The 20,020-nt window shown below is 40.2% G+C and overlaps 1 protein-coding gene across 2 annotated transcripts in view; it reads left to right on the top strand.

The window, feature by feature from the left end:
- Positions 1-6,807: 6,807 nt before the first annotated feature.
- ELMOD1 (ELMO domain containing 1) overlaps positions 6,808-20,020 on the top strand; it is a 76,864-nt gene continuing 63,651 nt past the window's right edge. Inside the window, exon 1 of one of the 2 annotated variants that reach the window (XM_054523838.1) lies at positions 6,808-7,038. The gene's annotated coding sequence lies outside the window, so the exon portion shown is untranslated. 2 annotated transcript variants of the gene reach the window in all.

Here is a 20,020-nt window from a genome sequence, read left to right on the forward strand (position 1 = left end):
CATATCTCCAGTGCTCACCAGAACCTAGCACATAGCACTCAACAAGTGTTAAATGAAGACAGGATGTCACAGTAATCTTTATCTTTTTCAGTTTCCATAGTAAATAAGCAGGAGAAATGTCTCCATGTATATTTTGCATATTATATTTTACAAACCAAAAATTGAGACCTGTCATCTGAAACACAATCTGACAGTGAGAGAAAATATTTGAAATCTAGATGATCTCAGAAAATTCTGAACAGATGAATGCCCTATCCATGTGCGAGTTACATTATTCATTTATTCTTCCCTTTCTCTCTCCATCTATCCAGCCATTCACTCACCTATCTGTCCCTCATCATCCATTCATTCATCCATGACTCTATTAAAGGACACCACCAACTCACATTTTCAAAAATATGGAGGAAATTTGTTGCTTTAGACTTACGAAAATAACTGCAAAGTGGCAAGATTACCTTTCTTTGCTTTAGTACAGAATTTGTTGCTAACAGCTCATATAATATAGGATTTTATTCAAATTTCTAAAAATATTTTAAAATTTTTTTCAAAATGTAAACAAAAGGAAAAGAACACATTTTATTACTTTTTAAAATCTTTCTACCACAAGCTGGCAGATTCTAGAAAAAGAGGGCTGGCCACAGTGGCTCAGGCCTGTAATCCCAGCACTTTGGGAGGGCAAGGTGGGTGGATCATTTGAGGTCAGGAGTTCAAGACCAGCTTAGACAACATGGCAAAACCCCATCTCTACTAAAAAATACAAAAATCAGCTGGGCGTGGTGGTGCATGCCTGTAATCCCAGCTACTTGGGAGGCTGAGGCACAAGAATCGCTTGAACCCAGGAGGCAGAAGTTTCAGTGAGCCGAGATTGTACCATTGCACTCCAGCCTGGGTGACAAAGTGACAGAATTCTTCAGTTTTGAAATAAAAATAAACTTCTGTTCCACAGGCACAAATAAGCCTTAGTGTTTATGTTTATTGTGAGGTAAATAGTAGAAAGATTAAGTCAAATCGTACAATCCTCATGTGGGGTATAAATGTGGATTTTTTTCATTAGAAAATATTTTGGAATAAAACAACCTCACAAATTTGCCATACATACCAGAATAAGAAACTTGTTAAAATGTTGTAATGCCTAATAACTATTGTTAGAATGTATTAGTTGTGTCCTTTCAATAGTTTAATATGACCAAACCATCTGTTTGAAATGTAATTTTGCCTGAGATTTTGTCTCTAGTTTTTTAATTCTTCTAAACTAAATGTCCAGCAGAATTCTCTTAAATAACTAGGGTCTATTCAAAGTTTTCACTATATCCACATTGTTTGCCAAGTACTTACTGTCTATGGACAGGTTTACCATGATAAAGAACATAACATGAAAAACAGACCATTATTTTAATGAAGATTGTATGTGAAATCAGAATTATTTAGGCTATCTGGATATCTATTCATGAAAATAAAGAACAGCTTTAAGATTTTTTATTACCGATTACTGACCCTCTTCTACACCCTCCCCTTTTTCCCCAAGTGGATAGATATTTTTTTCTCAGTGATGATATTCACCCCTTTTTTTAGGATGGAGATTTCTTCCCCCAGTAGATTAAAAAGAAGAAGCATGGCTATTTCTTTGCCATGCTGGCCACAGCCTTCTTAGCTGTATCCTCCAAGTCAATGCCATAAGTAATGGGGAGTTAGTTAGATGCTATTGAGCATATTTTAAGGCTCCTGGACATTGAATCCTTCAAACTTGACCACCAGAGGGGCCATGAGTTCTAGTTCTCAGCAGTGTTTGATGATGCCATTGGCAATGGTAGCAAAATTCACTATCACACCTAAAACAATGTTGAGGGTGATTTCAAACTTAGGATCAGCAATGAGCAATTTAAATGTTTAGTACACCTGAGCTTCCTCTACACTACTGCTAATATCTAAGAAGTTGGCTGGGCTTTGATCATTAAAGGTAATAATGTCTCAGAGAGCCATGTAGAGCCCAGCATCACTTAGTAAGGATTCCCATCTAGTTTTAATTTTAGGTCATATCTGGTTACTTCATTTTCGATAGACACATCTTTAATTTGTTGTCCATGCCAAATATGTTTTTTGTGGACATTCTGCATTGTCCTCAAGGTTTATCATGACATCAAAATAGACAACCTATCATTCCGGAGTTTCACCAAAGTGTTTCACTTCAAGCTAAGTAGCATATATTTTCAGGAAGCAGTAAAACAGCGGGTTAAGCCTGATTTTTGTAGACCTGTAGAAGCCTACATTTTTTCCCATTTACTAAACTTGACTGTTCTCTATGCCCTCAAAATGTAAATTTCCTCCTTAAAAATAAATTCTGGTAAGAAGCTGCCACTTATAACGCCTCTCCTGGAGGCTGCCATCAGTAAAGACCATTGCAGGATTAGCCCATTAAAACTTTCAAGTGGGAATATCACATCCAGTGCCAGTTACAAAATATTCTAACTTTCACCCTGTTTTCTGACATCAGTTTCTTGCTCTTAGGTACCTGCAGGATCAGCCATCTTTTAGATGTTAATTCAACTCCCTTGGACTTCTCTGAAAGGAGTGGGGCCTGAGCAGCAGCATTCACAAAAGTTTTTGACCTCCATTGTCATAGGAGAATGACACCTTAAACAAAAACCAGGCACAGAAGAGTCTGACTAGGTAACTGAGAAGAGAGAAGAAGGGACCTTTTTTCTTCATTTTATTGAGATGGGTCTCACTATGTTGCCCAAGCTGGTCTCAAATTCCTGGGCTCAAATGATCCTCCCACCTCAGCCTCCCAAGTAACCGGGACTATAGGAACCAGCCACCATGCCCAGCAAGAAGGGGACTTCATACAGATTTAATTCTATATTGGAAACCAACCTTGAGAGAAAGCCCACATTGCGTGTGTGTGTTGGGGGAGGGGGGCGGTGTGTATGCTTCTGTCCAGATCTGAGTTCCTGAAAATCATAGTGTCTTATCCAGCTTTGTATCCCCGGTATCTAGTATAGTGCCTTATATATACTAAGTGCTTAATAAATGGTTATTACATGAATTACAATTTGGATGAGTCCTTGTGCCACTGGAAACCCTCTCAAGATCACATTTAGAGGACTGCCACAGCAGCATGTCTGAGAGTCTTAGTTTGTTTAGTTTAAAGCATTCTCTAACATGATGATTAACCCTCATGTAATCTCAGTCACAATTTTATCACTATAGATATTAATGAGCATGTTGAGTCCAGCTGCTGCTTTGGTTTTACGTCCAGAATACCATAAGCCTATAAAATCCATTCCATTGGAAAGCAGAGTGGCCTTACATTAATTTCTAAGCTTTACACAACAATTATGCAAAATTAGACAAGACTCCATGCTTTTCAAGTCCAGAGATTCCCTTTCTAGTTTTATTATGAAGCCAATACATCGAAGAATACTTTCCTCCCACAGTGCCTAAGACCAGTGCTAGATTACAAATAAATAAATGGGCCATGACTTCCACCCCACCCACAAAATGATCCAGGCAGGAAATTCCTACTTGCTTGTCCATTGCTCAATCTACCCTTTGCTAAAGGAAGACATTTCTAGGTGAGGACATTTATAGTCAAATAAATTCCAAGTGATAATGTTCAGTAAGAGATCTTCTGAGCAAGGAAGTATATCCACCTGTCTGGAAAAGACTCAAATTCTGTGTCACTTGTAATGGGCCAGTGTAGAGTCTAAGCCGATGACAAAGCATCTCCTAGCTCTTCCCCTTCCTCTTCAGCTCTCCGGCTGTAACTCTGGGGAGGCTGTAGAGGCACAACATTCTCCTCTCTGGATTCTTCACTCATTACCTGTAGAAGCTACCTCACATGATCTCAGTTTCTTCAAATACCCTCTCTGTTGACTGCATGTTAATCTTTTCAATAGGTATTTTTATCCCAAAATAATGCAGGACCCAGAAGTGGAGAAATCTGTGGATTTGTGGTGGAAGAGAAATTATGAAAAGAAAAACTGAGCCAAATCCTGGTGAAGCAATTCTAGGGTTAGCAGGAAAACCAATTAGAAAAGAACTATAGTCTAAGGAGGCACATAGAGTTGGGAACCTGCTTGCATTCATTCATTCCTTTCACACTTTTCCTTGAGGATCTATTACATATTGGTCATCTGCTAAGTTCTGTAATACAAAGATGAATGAGACCCTCCCCTTGAATTGCTCACATTAAACAGTGGCAAGATTGTCTCTGATTGCTATGGCATACATGTGTACAAATATGTTTTGACGAAGTCAGTTCTAAGTGATACCAAGGCTGCCTCACACTTAGACAATAAGAGAATCAGAGAGAAAAGCTTGTCGTTCAGACAGTAGGTAGATTCAAACAGAAGATGTATGGCAGAGAATAACTATTGACATAAATAGAGGCCAAAGATGGTGAAAAGGTGAGAGGTTGGGAGTGGTGTGAAAGACCCTGGAAGAGACTTTTGGGATGCAGGAGATCTGGGGATCCAGGTTGATTCTGGACATTTTAGAAATGCCATTCCTAAAGGTTAGATAAAGGATATAATTTGTTGTGGAGATTAAACTCTCTGGCCCTCCCCCACCATTTTCCATTCATCACATGGGACTGCAGCTACCTATCTTGAGTGGTTTGAGTTTAGGAAAGTTTTAGCTGAGGGAATCAACTGAAAGAAGTAAAAGTCACTGGTTCAGCAACAAACTGGCAGAGATCCATGTCCATGTCATTTGTTTGGCCTAGAGCCAGTATTAATATTTTTATTGATGTTTTTTGGAAGGATGAGTCAAGACTCTATAGTGTAATTTGATGGATAACACAAAGACAAAAATTAACAGAATTACTAGACTTCTGTCCTTAGTGATTATTTACAGTTTAGGTGTTTATTTTCTGTCTTTTTCGACTAGACTGTAAGTTCCATGAGGGCAAGAACCTTGTCTTGTTTGTTCTTATTTTCCTAACATGTAGAATGGTGCCTGCACATAACAGTTGCTCAGTAAATAGTTTTACATTGCTTGAACCACAGTGATAGGCTGTGATGAGTGCTGTGATGAGTGCTGTGATAGCAGTATGCACTGGTGCTATGAGAGCACAGCATTCACTCTGCCTTGAGGTTCAGGGTAGGCTTCAGAGAGAAGGTGACATTTGAGCTTGAAGAGTGAGTAGCACTTCATGAAATAGAATGAGAGAGAATGGTATTTCAGAAAGGGTGGAACACCATGAATAAAGCAATGTGTTATGAAAAAAAATAGTATGTTTGGGGGATAATGAAAAGTTTATCTTTTGAACGCTGATACTTAGTCAACAGTATGCATGGCAAGTAAATTTCCTTCCATACAGGCATACATTACTTCATGCAATAGTTGTGAAACAAGGACCACAGGGAGATGCAAGTAAATTACTTTTAAAAGACTATGGAGTAAAATTCTTTTGTCAGGTGGATAAATCTATCCCTAATGAATCTCTCCCGAAAAGCTTTTCCCTCCAAAGATCTATCTTTTTCCAAGACGTTTATTCAGGGAGGTATCCTTCATATCTCCCTGAAAAGAAAGAAAAGTAAATAGTGGCTAATGCATTTAACAATGATAAAAAAAAATCAGAAAGGTCAAGGCTTTAAGATCATTTAATGTGAAGAGGAAATAAGATAAATGTTCAGCATTTAAGGATTATCACTAACCCAACTTTTCATAAACACAGAATAGTGGAGGTGGAACCTGCAGAGACTTTTATTCAGGGAACATCCACTGCGGGACAGGCAGATGCTTTGGTATCCGGGCTGCTCTGCGCTGCCGGTTGCCCAAGTAATCCTCACAACAGCTCGCAAAGGTAGGTATTACCACCCTTTGTTTTACAGGTGAGGAAACGGAGGCACAAGACGGCCAGGTAACCGGCTTGGAGTGATGAATGAAACTAAAATAAGCGCCGACCTCGAAGCTCATTTGGTCTTTCCTCAACCCCATGCGGCCTCATTAAAGAGACTTTTTTGATTAGCTATGGAGAAAACGTTCTTCATCAAACATGAAATGCAATCCTGAAGGCACAGGTCTCTCTCTCTCTATCTCTGTGTGTGTGTGTGTGTGTGTGTGTGTGTGTATGAAGTGGCTTCTGGGGCCCCACGAAGCAATGTTCCCCCAAATAGCCCCAGACCAGGGTGTCTATAATTCATCCTGTTATAATTAACCGCGGGGTTACGGTATTGTTTCTAAAGCCCTTGTTGAAATGCAGATATGGACCTGGCAGGATTGACACGATCTCTCAATTACACCTAATTAAAGAGCTGGCTCTTTGAGAATCTGACCCGACTGGGCCAGGAGTGGGAAAGGCGGGGGCTGCCGGTGGGGGTGAGGGATAGGGTTCTGCAGGCCCGGGAAGGCAGGTGAGGGGTGGGGATCAGGATTGGGAGAGTCACTGGGTACTCGGTGAGATGGGGGAGGTTGGAGCTGAACTAAAACAAAGTTTGACTTCTGGACAATTATCCAGAGAGAGGGCGGGGAACACACCTTGCCCGGGACTGTCTGGGAAACCCATTGACAGGTCATCTCAGGCTCACCATCTTCCTGTCGTGGGCTCCTCCAGGGAGTCCACCCGGGAGCAATTAAACTGGGCCACAGCAGCCACCTCCCACAGCAGCGGGGTCCGCAGATTTAACCCTTTCCCCCCAGACTCCGGCACTGGGGGCCGCGCTCCCTCCCCTGGCACCGCGCCCGCGCCCCCGGCTCCCGGACTGGGCATGCTCAGTAGCCGCCCGCTTCGTGCTCCCAGGGAAGCCTCTGCACGCCCTCCCCCGCTGCTCTCGGTAGCCTCCCCGCCGCCAGCCGCCCCGGGTGCATCCCGGCTTGCTCCGCTCCACGCGACCCAGATTCCCGCCCCACCCCCGCCCCTTCCGCGCCCGCAGCCAGTGCGGCAGCCGCGGCCGTCCCTGTCCAGCCTCGGCGCCCGGGACCGAGCGCGTCGATCGCCGCCGCGGAACGCGTAGCCGGAGCGCCTGGGAAAGGCGGAGATGAAGACCACGCCGCCGCGCGCTGGGAGCTGCTGAGCCTGTCGCCGCCAGAGTCCAGGTGATTGGCGACCCCAGAGGAGCCTAGGGACTAGGGGCGAATGCCCTTGGGGAGGAGAGAGATGCGGCGAAGAGGCGAGGCATCACGCAAGCTGCGCTGTTCCTGGGAGGCAGCAGAAATGCTAAGCTTCGGGGGCAGAGAGGGAACGTGAATGAAAGTGCACTCTGCCTCGGTGCAGGGGCTCTGGGGTCACCCAGGACAGTGATTTCCCCTTCTATCCTGTCCTCCCAGTTAACACCCGAGAGGCTGCAGGTCGGCGCGAGAGGCTGTTTGCATCTCCGCCCGGGCGTAGGTCGCCTAGCGACCTAACGCCGAGGGCTCGGGGAAGGGATCCCAGGCAGAGCCAAAATGGAAGACGGGACAAGGGTGGCCTGGCTGGGGCGAGGGGGTGGTCTGGGTCCCTGGGAACCCCTTGCCTTGTGGGCTTCGGTCTCCAGGGAGGAGCAAGGCAGCCGGGCTGCGGGGCCGCCGGACTGTGGGGTCCTCCGCGCAGCGAGCTGGGAGCAGCGGTCGGCTGGGCTGTTGCGCTGCGCCTCCTCCAACTGCTGGGAAACTCCGCCCTTCAATACTGGAGCATCTCTTTCCTGGGCAGGTAGAATTGGACAGCCGAGTGGGGAGTGACAGCTGACAGCTGATGGGGTTGTTAAAAGCAGAGCAGTGGAGTGTGGTGGTGGGGTGAGCTGTTGTGGGTGCTTTTTTTGTTTGTTTTCCAAGTGTGGGTACGGGCTGTTCTGACTCAGTGTTTCTGCTCAACCTCTAAGCGGCGAGTTCGGTAACACATCTTATGAATATTTCAGGAACGACCTCACGGGCTCACTTGCTTCAGATCAAGTTTAATGAATATGTTTGTCAGCCTTTCTGCTCTGCACAGTGCCCTGAGCTTTCCACATTTCATCCGTTTCCCCTACCACCTAGGAAAAAGACGCTGCTAACCCCCAGTGGGCCGTAGATTGGTACTATCAATTGAGTCTGTCATTTGGAGAGACCGATTTTGGGCAGGCATCCAGGCATTGTTCTGCATCTCTGCAATGTATACGTGTTGTGCCGGTAGCTTGACAACCGTCCTTAACTGGTGCTGCCAATGTGGTGGAAAGCAGGTAGTATGCTTGTATTGGGATAGATGTCTTAATTCATTAACCTATTATGACAACACGTAGTTACAGCAGACTTAGTCATTCCCTCCCCCAGAAGTTTTCTCTGAGGTCAGTTTAGTTGGTATTTTGCCAAAGGCACACTGTTGTATCTACATTGGGAGGTATTTCTCTCATCTTAATCTTTTTCATGGGAAGAAGAAATAAATGTCTTCTCTGTAAGACATCACTGTCAAGAACACTGAAAGAAGAACCCATTAACGTAGGGAACGTTGAGGACTGGAACAGGCTGTAGGGCGTCTTTCCTACACTTTGGGTTATAACTTCCATTGCATCACCACCATTTACCAGTAAACCAGCACACACAGCAATCAGTACTCGAAATGGTCCTCTTTTGCAGAAAAAAACCTGCTTTTCTCCCAGCTTTGGTGAGATAGATACGTAATCTTCGTAAAGACCTATAAGGAATTCTTCTGTGGAACAAAATTTTAAGCCTCCGGTACAGGATGCTGAAAGAAGCAACTCTTTAATCTTGCCAGCCCATGCACAGTGAAGCTGAAGTGCTTCAATTTACAGATGTTTTACACTTAGGGAAGGCTTTTCCAACAAAGACCTACTGCAGTTACATCACAGGCTCCACCTCCGCCTGCCAGGCTGCTTCTGCAAGCCTGTTAGGGAGGATACTATGTATTGCTCTGCTTGATTAATGAAGAAAAGAAATCTCCAAATCAAAGATTTATTTATTTCTCTTTTTGCATTCTGCTGATTTAATTGAAAATATGAAAATTTCAAAAATTAATACTTGCAGCCAGGACTTAACTGAGGCATGATAATAACTCTATAAATGTTAGCTTTCCAAGAGATCTTAAGCAAAATTACAGTATTCTTTGTAAAATCTTCGATAAATTGTATTATAAGAAAAATTCTATGAAATTGACAAAATAAGTGAAAATGTCATATAATAAATTAAGCAGCATTTCTTAAAGCATGTTACTGAGATGTTCAGAAAGAAACCCAGTTGCATTAACAGACATGAAATCTGGATGATTGAGAAGTTTGCGGAGCTTGCATACAAATCCCCAGGTGCATTAAAGGAAGCGTTCTCCGAGTCCTCTGAGAATTTTTAACAAAGCACTGTTAGGATTTCCAGATTTAGCAAATAAAAATGTGGGCTGCCCAGTTAAATTTGAATTTCAGATAAATAGTGAATTATTGTTTTTACCTGTGTCCCATGTAATATTTGGTACGAACTTATACTACAAAATTTTATTAGTTGTTTATCCTAAATTCAGTTTTGACTGGGCAGCCTGTATTTTTCTGGCAACCCTAGTTACTGGAAATGTTTCATTCCTCCTTTTTGGGTCATTTATGGGTTGAAAAAATAAAGTGGAGCAGAAATCATATGCTGTTCTACAGACAATCTGGGACAAGCTCAGTTCTGGTTCAAGCTTTTGAAAATAACTCTTGCTTAAAAGTGAACAGTTTCACTTCAACACATATTGGTTGGGTATCTCTGCTTGCTAGGCTTAGTGGAAGGTGCCAAGGATGCAAAGATGACATGGGGAAATGGGGCAGGGGGAGGGATCTGCATCATAAGTTCTGGGACTTGCTGTACCAGTAGTGTGTGTTTATGGTGGTGGTGGAGGGGCGTGTCTACTGTAGGAGCCTAGAAGAGGCACTGAATTATGCTGGGCAGCTGTAGTCAGGGAGTGAGATGCCTAGCAGTTTTGACAGGGCTGGCCTTGAATAAAAGAGCGAGATCTTATCCTGGGCGAAAATGAGAAAAAAAAAAATCTGGGTTAATAGACAGTAGAGTGGTGCTGGAAGTTGAAGGATTTGATCTGATAGCCTCAGTGAGAGGACAGAGTGGCCTGCTGAGAATGAGGGAAGGGAGAGGGATTCTGAAAGATTTTAAATAGTTGCCAATGGGAATGGAAGAGAGAGCTGAAAAGGGACAAGTGCAGGAATTGGCAAATGGTACTTCGGTGAATGGACCTCAATGCATTTAAAATAGCAATTGATCTGCTCTTGATTCATACCCTAAGTGCTAGTTTACTATTCTGTTACCATCTTGGTCTCCTCAGGTAAAAAGTTGTCATCACACAATACTGGAATATATCATTTAAAGGTTTTATTATATTTATATAAAAGTAGATAATTAAATATAATATTTGAGATGCCGATCAATAGTCAGTTGCTTCTTGGCACAAATTTCTGAAATAAGATAAGCAGATGTCTTGGTTTTAGCAAATCTGTTGCTTCAAGTAGGAAAATAAATTAAATTGAGATCATTTCTGATTTGATCCAGCTATCTTTAAAAAACTAGATTCTGATGATGGAAAGAGTGTACATTTTACAGAAATAGCACTATGTGAAAATGACTATATGCTTGTAGTACCACAGAGGACCTAGTCAGAATGTTCCAAATGCAGTTAATTCCAAAAAACTGGCACACCACATACATGTGTGTCTTTGAAGACCCAGAAGCTACTTTCATTATTGAATAACATGGTAAATTTCCAGGGAAGTTGATGATCAAACCACTGCAGTCCATGTAGAGAACAGTTACTCATTTCTTGAAGATTCCAATTTGCAAACTCCAGCAACTGATAATACAATGTCGTTCTAGATTGCCCTTCTGTCAACAAATCTGTTTTTTTTTTTTTTTGGAACCATCCTTCAGAAGAGCCTCATGTGTTTGAGTGTCCATATGTGTGGTTAAATTTCCACTTCAAATTTTATAATAAGGTCTTAAAATTATAAAAATTACCCTATACTAAAACTTATAACTAGCTCATTAGGGTCTTTCTTCTCAAATGATTATCCTTTCAACAGAGCAGAAAACAGTTCTACTTCAGGTTTTTCTACTGTTCCTGTTTGTAATGTTTGCCAAACACATTCTGCCTTATAATTCTGATAGTATATGAGAAAAAAAATAGATCAAGAATGTATTGATGTTGCTAAAATTTCAAGGCAATTAGATCATAGGTTTTGTTTTCAGCAAGGCTTCTCATGAACATGGCTTATTAAAGAAAGGCTTACTGCAGTAATCCTCAATGACAGTTTATGTGGAATATCACCCAGAGAGAACCTTAACTGAAATTGTGTGCCCAATTTACATTTTATATTCTAAGTCCTCAGTGGATACTCTGAATTTAAAAATTCTGAAGACAGTATGTTCTTTCATCCTGGGAGCTTTTAACCTTCCAACTCACTTATGCTGACCATGAGCAAGTCATATTTTTATCAGTTTCTATGCTGTAAAATGGAAGATATGCAAATTAAAAAAATAATATTGTGCCAACCCTAATCTCAATATCTATAAAATAAACTCTTCAGTGTTGCTATGGTTCCAAGGGATGAATAACTTTATTCTCAATGAAAGTAGATGATTTGTACAATGTCTGGGTACTCTATATGATATTTAAGATGCCATCAAAATAATTCACAATTTGATTTTTTTGCTTTTTTGGTGCAAAGCAAAATAATTGTGGCAAATGCTAAGGAGAGCTCATTAAGTGTCTTTTAAAAATCAGTCTCATGCAAGCCAACAACTGCAGATTCAAAAGTCTTTGCACAACTTTTAAATGTTTCCATTTTAATTATTGGGATTAGGACTTGGGTAATTAGAATGCTGGTTTTAAGAGCTCATTTCAGCTGTTATAACTCTCTTATTTGTGTGTGTGTGCGTGTGTGTGTACAGGTAGTTGGTGAAAGGCTACCATATGTTTTGAAGGTTTCATTCATAATGAAACTAATAATTTATTTATCTCACAGCTGTTTTTTGGCTTAACAGATATCATCAGTGACATCAGAAACTCTGTTCCCTAAATCTTTTTTACTTTACCAGTTGGCATTATAAATATTTAAAATGTGAATCAATCTTTGGAATGAATTTACTGTACATTTCTTACTTTTTCCTTTAAAAGAATAGGAATATTCCACTCTTCAGAATTTGGAAGCCAGATTTTCTGAAGATTCCATATTCCATAAACACTGACATGTTAATTTCAGATTTCCTTTGCTTTATAATCCACTGAAATGAGCAAAAACTTAAATAATTGCTTTTAGTTGAGAAGTTCCATTGTACATTCTCTTAAAATGGTAAACATTTATCAAAGCTATTTAAATTAAAATGCCTATTATGTACATCATTAGTCATAATTTTAAAAGCCTTTATTAAAATACTTTACATAGAAATTTGACTTTCGTATTCTGTCTCATGGATAATGTATATGTAGCCCAATATGTGAATCCAATATATTAAAATCAAGACTTATGAAACAGATGGGTTGAGTTATAGTTTTTGCTTCACTAAAGAGTTTTATGCTGTACCAAAAATTTCCTCTGCTATTCCTTTAAACTGTAGATAACCTGGAGTATTTAAAATAGAGGCAGAATTATCAAATTTTTATATATACACAATCCCTCTAGCACACATTTATCAACTAGAATATTGAGTAATCTTTGTGGGTGAGAGGCAGAAATGAGATCTGGAATGTAGTGTCATAGCTGGGTTGATCAGCTACATCCAAAGAATGTTCATAGGTATGGAAGCCAACATAGAAGCTGGTTTCTGTTGGTCTACCTTACAGCTCTTTATTTGACCATGACATTTCTACAATTTTATCAAGGACTCAGATCATAATGCAAAGCTCAAAGCAATAGAGAATTTGGATGACAATCAGGATTAAATTTGAAATCTCTTAGCCCAGAACAAGCACTGAAACTAAGATTATATTTTAAAAGGATGGACGTGAAGTTCATTTAGGTTCTAAAATCACTTGCTAAGGACATAGTGTAGAAGTCCTAGTTTACCAACTGTTTGATTTTCAAAAAATAGTTTTAGTTCACTTGAGCATTAGCAAACAGTACAGAAGAAATTAATGCTATACTTTATTGGATTCACAGATAAATAGAGCCCAGATGGAAGAAGGTCAGAAACAAAAAATATACTGTACTGAAAGTGATGCATTTTGGGCCACCTATCAGAGAAAGAGAATGCTTTTATTGGGTAGGACGTTGATTCTGATGACCTTAAAAACACCTCCTAAATCTTATCCTGCAGTTTAAATTGAGCTCCCAGGCACTTATCCACAAATCTGCCAATGTCTAATTCAGCTTAGTAGCATGTATGTGATAGATGACTATTGTACATCATTTCTTTGACTTATAATGAATGTATGATCTTATTCTTTTCCATGTGTTAGTTATTCCATAGGTAATTTATCAATCTAACTAAAAATAGGTGCATCTGCTGTGTAACTAGCACTAGGTTAAGGAGCCTGTTTCCAGGTATTCTTTAATTATCTAAGGTTATATTTGAAATTCTAGTTCAAAATGATGATATGTATTTTGAGTAGCCATAAAATAGGCTTGTGTCCAAGTCCTAAAAATAAAATTGCACAGCACACCTAATCAAATTAGACAACGATGGAAGATGAACATGTGTTTGTTCTGAGTGTACTCTACGTGTACTCTTTCGTTACTCTGCATTGTGTTTTGACTTTTCAAAGTATTTGTTTATAGCATACAGTGGACAACTGTCATTCTTTTTCAACAGTGCCATCTGAATCTCTTTTCCATGTTGAGGGTTGTATTAGTGAAGGTTCTCCAGAAAAAAGCAGATATATTTATATTAAGAGACTTATTATGAGGAATTGGCTTACTTGACTATGGAGGCTGAGAAGTCCTACAATCTGCTGTCTGCAAACTAGAGACCCAGGAAAGCTGGTGGTGTAATTCCAGTCCAAGGGCAAGAAAAGACTAATGGCCCAGCTTAGCAAGCAAGCAGGAGGCAAAAGCGGGTGAATTCTTCTTTCTTCTGCCTTTTTGTTCTATTCAGGCCCTGGATGGATTGACAATGCCCACCCACACTGGGAAGGGGAAATGACTTACTGAGGCCACCAATTCAAATGCTTGTCTCGTTCAGAAACACCTTCATAGGTGCACCCAGAAATAATGTTTAATCTGGGCACTCTTTGACTAGTCAAGTAGACACAGAGAATTCACCATCACAGGGGCTCTCTTACGTGATGAGGCAGAGCCCACTCCCCACTCTAGGAGATGAAAGTGCCAGATGCTTCCTTTCCTTGCACCTGGGCCTGGGCCCATGATCCAAACTCTGCCCCAGTGGCAGATTTTCCAGTCGGCAGTGCCCCTTGACCAGTGCTGGAACATCAGTGGGGCCACTCCAGTCTCTGCCTGGTGGTGGCAGTAGAGGTGTCTTTACTGGGCCAGTTCTGTGTCAGCATTTCAAGTGTTATTTTTGGCTGCATAGCCTCCATACCCACTTCTCTAGCCCACCTGGAGATTTTGTGAGTTGCCTTCAGAACAAATTGCGTTTCTGCTTAAGTTGGCAGAGCTAGATTCTGTTTCTTGCAGTGATAAACAGGGTGCGAGTCCATTTTTACGTGGGACCTATTGAGCACAGAGCACTGAGAAAGGCACAAAAGGAAATGCTTTTTCATTCTCTGAGTATTTATGGAATAAGGCATCTTGCTTGGCATTGGCCAGAAGGAAAGACATACAAAGCTGGTATTTTCGAACTAGTGCTATGAGGACAAGTAGGAGGAGGTGGGGATACTACTGGCAAACTTAAAGGGAGGGTAGATGTAATTCCATGGCTATGCTAATTTTAAAAATTGATTTAGTACAGAGATGAAGTGTTGAGATAAGAAAGGATACTTTTCAGGAAAACAAATACTGCATTTCATCCATTCCAAGAGAAATTTTTTTCCTTCATTTTAACATTTACGAAATTAGGAAGCATTGTTAGAGTGTCCGTGTTTTAATTGTTACTTTCTTCTGCTCAACTCTTCTACCATATTTTACTGAATCTAAGATGTCATTGACATATACTATTATATTTTATACCTCTAAGGAAAAAGCTCAATAAATAATTATTTTAAAGATGCTTCTGCCAGGTGCGGTGGCTCACACCTGTAATCCCTGCACTTTGGGAGGCTGAGGCGGGTGGATCACTTGAGGCCAGGAGTTCAAGACCTGCCTGGCCAATATGGTGAAACCTGATCTCCACTAAAAATACAAAAATTAGCCTGGTATGGTGTCATGTGCCTGTAATCCCAGCTACTCGGAAGGCTGAGGTGAGAGAATCACTTGAACCCAGGAGGCAGAGGTTGCAATGAGCTAAGATTGTGGCACTGCACTCCAGCCAGGGCGACAGAGTGAGACCTGTCTCCAGAAAAAAAAAAGAAAGAAAAAAAAGACTATATCCTAACAGCATACTGGGGACTCTCCAGACTAGAAGATTCAAAGAGACCCTAAGAGAACTAAGTCAGTTATAGAAATGATATGAGTTAGATACCAAATTCCTTTTCATTGTTGTTTCATAGTCTTCCAAAGCTAGTAAAGAGCAATAGATTTACCCCTAACTTCTGTTATAAACCAATTCAGGTACTAATTATTATAGCCTTGCTTGGCTGTAAAAAAATACCTAGCATACCTGTGATGATTCTCAATTATGTGGATGGCACCTTTTTTTGATACCTTTTTTTTAAATTTCATATACATCCAGAAGTACATAGGATAGTGTGAATCCCAGTAATTAAAAATCATCAAATCATGACCAGTGCTGTTTGATCTCTAACCCTACCCTCTATCCATCCATATTATTTTGAAGCAAATCCCAGATACCATATGATTTCATTTATAAATACTTCAGTATGTATCTCTAAAAGAAAACGACTTTTCAAAAATATACCACTGGAAAAAAATCTATAATTTGTGGCTTTTTTTTTTTTTTTTAGTAAATAAATTTTTTTAATTTAATTTAAGTTTTAAGCTACTTTTGTCTTTGAAGGTTTTTTAAAAAACGTAACAACAACAAATTAGGTCCACATCAATGTCCACTGATGTCTCTTTTATGAAATTTGTATGATGCTAACACGTCTTATCACAGTTCTGCAATAATATCTCTTCTGATTTTTCATCCTGCAGCTTTCTTTTGAATATATGCTCTAGCTGAGGATTTGTGTAAAAAATATTCTTGCCATTTCCAATGCGGTGTTCAGAAAAGCCATATCTGACCCTTAATTATTTTTGGTCCTAAAGGAAGGATTCATAATACCGTATCAAATGATTTGGACGTTCTGTTAGCTAATGAGCATACATCACGTTGAACCATGTAAACATTTGTTTATTCAAGCTCTTCCACATTACTATTAAATATTTCCCACACATCTTCATCTAATGTCAAAACCAACACACACATCTGTAATGTGTGGCCTGATGGATACTGTCCTAGAATGGCTTAGGTTTTGGGAATTCCTCCACTTGTTGGAGGCAATGCTCTGGTTCCTCAAGCCTTAGTTTCTTCTTCTTCTTCTTCTTCTTCTTTTTTTTTTTTAAGTGTGGTTTAAGTCAAGGTTTAACGGCACTGGATCTCAAGACGTGACTGGTGCCTCCACGTGGGCTGAAATCACAGCTCCATAGAATCTTCGTAAAATGTAAGTTTTTGTGTATATCAAAGGAACACTTAATACGTCATTTAAAACATTGCATTGCTACAAGACTTTTAATGGAAAAACTCATTCCCTAGTCTGTCTTTACTCCAGATTTGTCTTTCTCAGGAATACCATTTTAATTCTTTTAACTGTTTATACTGCTGTTTCTCAGTATATTAAAAGTATCAGATCTATTGATTTTCCACTACAGAAGTGAAAATTTAACTTTCGTATCTGATCCCTCTCTCTTATACACGTTTCTCCTTTCTCAATTCTCTCAAAATCACTATTTTTGATTAAATAGATATTCAATGTTTATTTTGACAATGTAAATTTTATTTATAGCTTGTTATTTTTTTTGCACAACTTTTTGTTTTCTAAAGAATTAGTAATTCTAATTTTGTTTTTCTTATTTTCTATTAATATCTATTAATCTTTTTTTTTTTTTTCCTTTTTTTGAGACAGAGTCTTGCTCTGTCGCCCAGGCTGGAGTGCAGTGGCGTGTTCTTGGCTTACTGCAACCTCTGTCTCCTAAATTCAAGCAATTCTCTTGCCTCAGCTTCCTGAGTAGCTGGGATTACGGGCGTGTGCCACCATGCCCGGCTAATTTTTGTATTTTTAGTATAGACGGGGTTTCGCCACATTGCCCAATCTAGTCTTGAACTCCTGGGCTCAAGCGATCCACCTGCCTCGGCCTCCCAAACTGCTGGGATTACACATGTGAGCTATCAAGCCCAGCCTATTAATCTTATTTTCTATTAATTTTCTTATTATCTATTAATGCATACCCCAAATTTATCCCCAAACCAACAGAGTTGTGAATATTTTCTGTATGCATTCGTACATGTCAAAAAATCTGTCAGTTCCAGTTTTTTTGAAGACATCTTTCCTTAAGCTCTAATGCACTCTGAACTGGTTAGATTGTTGTTAAAGGCCTTACATTCACATCATTCTAAGAAATCCTTTCACCTTTCTCCAGTATGGGATTTTCTGATTCCTGGGTCCAATGTCTTTCTCATTCTCCATCTTCATTTTGGTGGAATGCTTTCTTCGGAAGCTTCCAGAAAAGGCATACTTGAAAGATACATGAAGGTCTTGTATGTCTGAAATTGTCTTCATTTTCTCCTCATGCTGAATATTTTGGCTAAGTGTAGAAATCTAGATTAGAAATAATTTTTTCTTGGCATTTTTCTTTTTGCTTCTGTGTTCCTGTTGACAGAATGAATGCTCCTGAAGACTTGGTGCTTTCTGTGTGAACTGTTTTGTTTTTGTTCCCCCTCTGGAAACTTTTGTGTTGTGAAATTTCATCATAATGTGCTTTGGTGAGGATCTTTTGTTATTCAAGGAGCTGGGTACCCTGTGGGTCTTTTTGATCCAGAGACTCATGTTCTTTAGCTCTTGGAGAGTTTCCTGTATTATTTCTTTGATAATTTCTTCACCAACATTCTCGCTTTTCTTTCTCTCTAGAATATCTGTTACTTGGATGTTGAACCTTTTTCTCACCATTTTTCATCTTTTTGTTAAATTCTTCTGGCAGATTCCCTCAAATTTGATAGATATTTTCAACTTTGTCTTTCATTTCAGACACTTTTATAAAATTTCCAAGAACATTTTCTAATTCTTTTAAAGTTCTCTTTCATTGATTCCTGTTCCTATTTAATGAGTATAATATTTTTCTTTTATCTATGAAAATTATGATGTTTTAATAGTTTTCTTCTCTTTGCATCGTTTCTTGTTCTTTCAGATTCCCTTTTTTTTCCCTCCTTCTTTGCTTTGGGTCTCTGTAATTCATGTCAGAAACGTCCCTTAGTTGTCTGATAACCCTTGGCTATCTGTTCATATTTAAGAATGAGGCCCTAAAATGCTCTCTGTGCACAGGTGGGGCTTGTTGACCATCTGTTTCACAGTAGCCCAGTTGGGGGCTAATGCTTTTTTTGGGGAGAGCTATATGTATCTCTGGTTAGTTTCCTGAGAGATAACTCCTCTAATATACTACCTGAGGAGTATTATGCTGGCTGCCTCTGTTCTGGGAGTTGAGTGGGAGAAGAATGATGGCAGGGATCTCACATTTACCTGGTAGATTTTCATGCAACCTCCTTGTATTTAATATGTCAACTCAATCTCATTTTCTTCCATCACCAAGTTCAGAGCCTCTCTAGCTCAACCTCTTTACAAGTAAATTTCATCTCTGCTGATAGAATGGAGAGGGGTTATGCCTAATTTTAAAAGGTGGAGAAGGAGACATAGGTCCTAACTACTCCTATGAAAACTTTCAACCAGGCTGGGCACAGTGGCTCACGCCTGTGATTCCAACACTTTGGGCGGCCAAGGTGGGCACATCGCTTGGGCTCAGGAGTTCGAGACTAGCCTGGCCAACATGGCAAAACCACATCTCTACTAAAAATACAAAAAATAGCTGGGCGTGGTGGCGCATACCTGCAGTCCCAGCTACTAGGGAGGCTGAGGTGGGAGGATCGCTTAAACTGAGGAAGTGGAGGTTGCAGTGAGTCAAGATCATGCCACTGCACTCCAGCCTGGGCGATAGAGCGAGACCCTGTATTTAAAAAACAAAACCAACAATAACAACAACAAAAAAACCTTTCAACCAAGCCTCTATTTTGGGCTTCTTCTTACACTCCCACTTTTAGAGGAACTGGGCACCTCAAACTCCTGAACATGGCTGAGATTCTCACTCAGGAGTTCAAGACCAGCCTGGCCAACATGGCGAAACCCCGTCTCTACTAAAAATACAAAAATTAGCTGAGCATGGTGGCACATGTATCATGATCCCAGCTACTCGGGAGGCTGAGGCAGGAGAATCGCTTGAACCTGGGAGGCAGAGGTTGCAGTGAACCAAGATTGCACCACTGCACTCCAGCCTGGGCGACAAAGCTAGACCTTATCTTAAAAAAAAAAAAAGGAATTAAAGATAAAAAAAAAAAAACAGTGTTAAATACATCAGCAATGATGATTGTGAGATAGCTGGAAAACCAGGAGAACATGAGATCACAGAAGCCACAAAAAGGGCCTTTTAAGAAGCAGCTTCACATGTATTAGAAGCTGAATGAGACAGGACAGGAAAATGGAGCTTGGAGTAGAACATACCCTGCCTTCAACCAAGCATGTACTTACTCACCCACCCTTTGTGTCGAGGTAAGGAGTGCTAATCATTCCAGAAATGTTTACGATATGAGCTGTCTTTGTGTCTTCTTCGTGTTGAAAGAAAGTTATCTTACAGTGTATGTATGGATACATACACTGGAGGGATTGTGATAGGGCAAGGGAACCAGGGCTCAGAGACTGTGGAGTAAGAGCGTTGGGAGGCTCTCCAGTGAGGCTAAGAAGGATATGAGTTGCTCTATCAACAACATATAACATATTCTGGAATTACTTAACCTGGCTTAACCTGAATAAAAATGTCAGAGT

This window comes from Pongo abelii, chromosome 9 (genome assembly GCF_028885655.2).
Source record: "Pongo abelii isolate AG06213 chromosome 9, NHGRI_mPonAbe1-v2.0_pri, whole genome shotgun sequence".
NCBI classification, from domain to species: Eukaryota; Metazoa; Chordata; class Mammalia; order Primates; family Hominidae; genus Pongo; species Pongo abelii.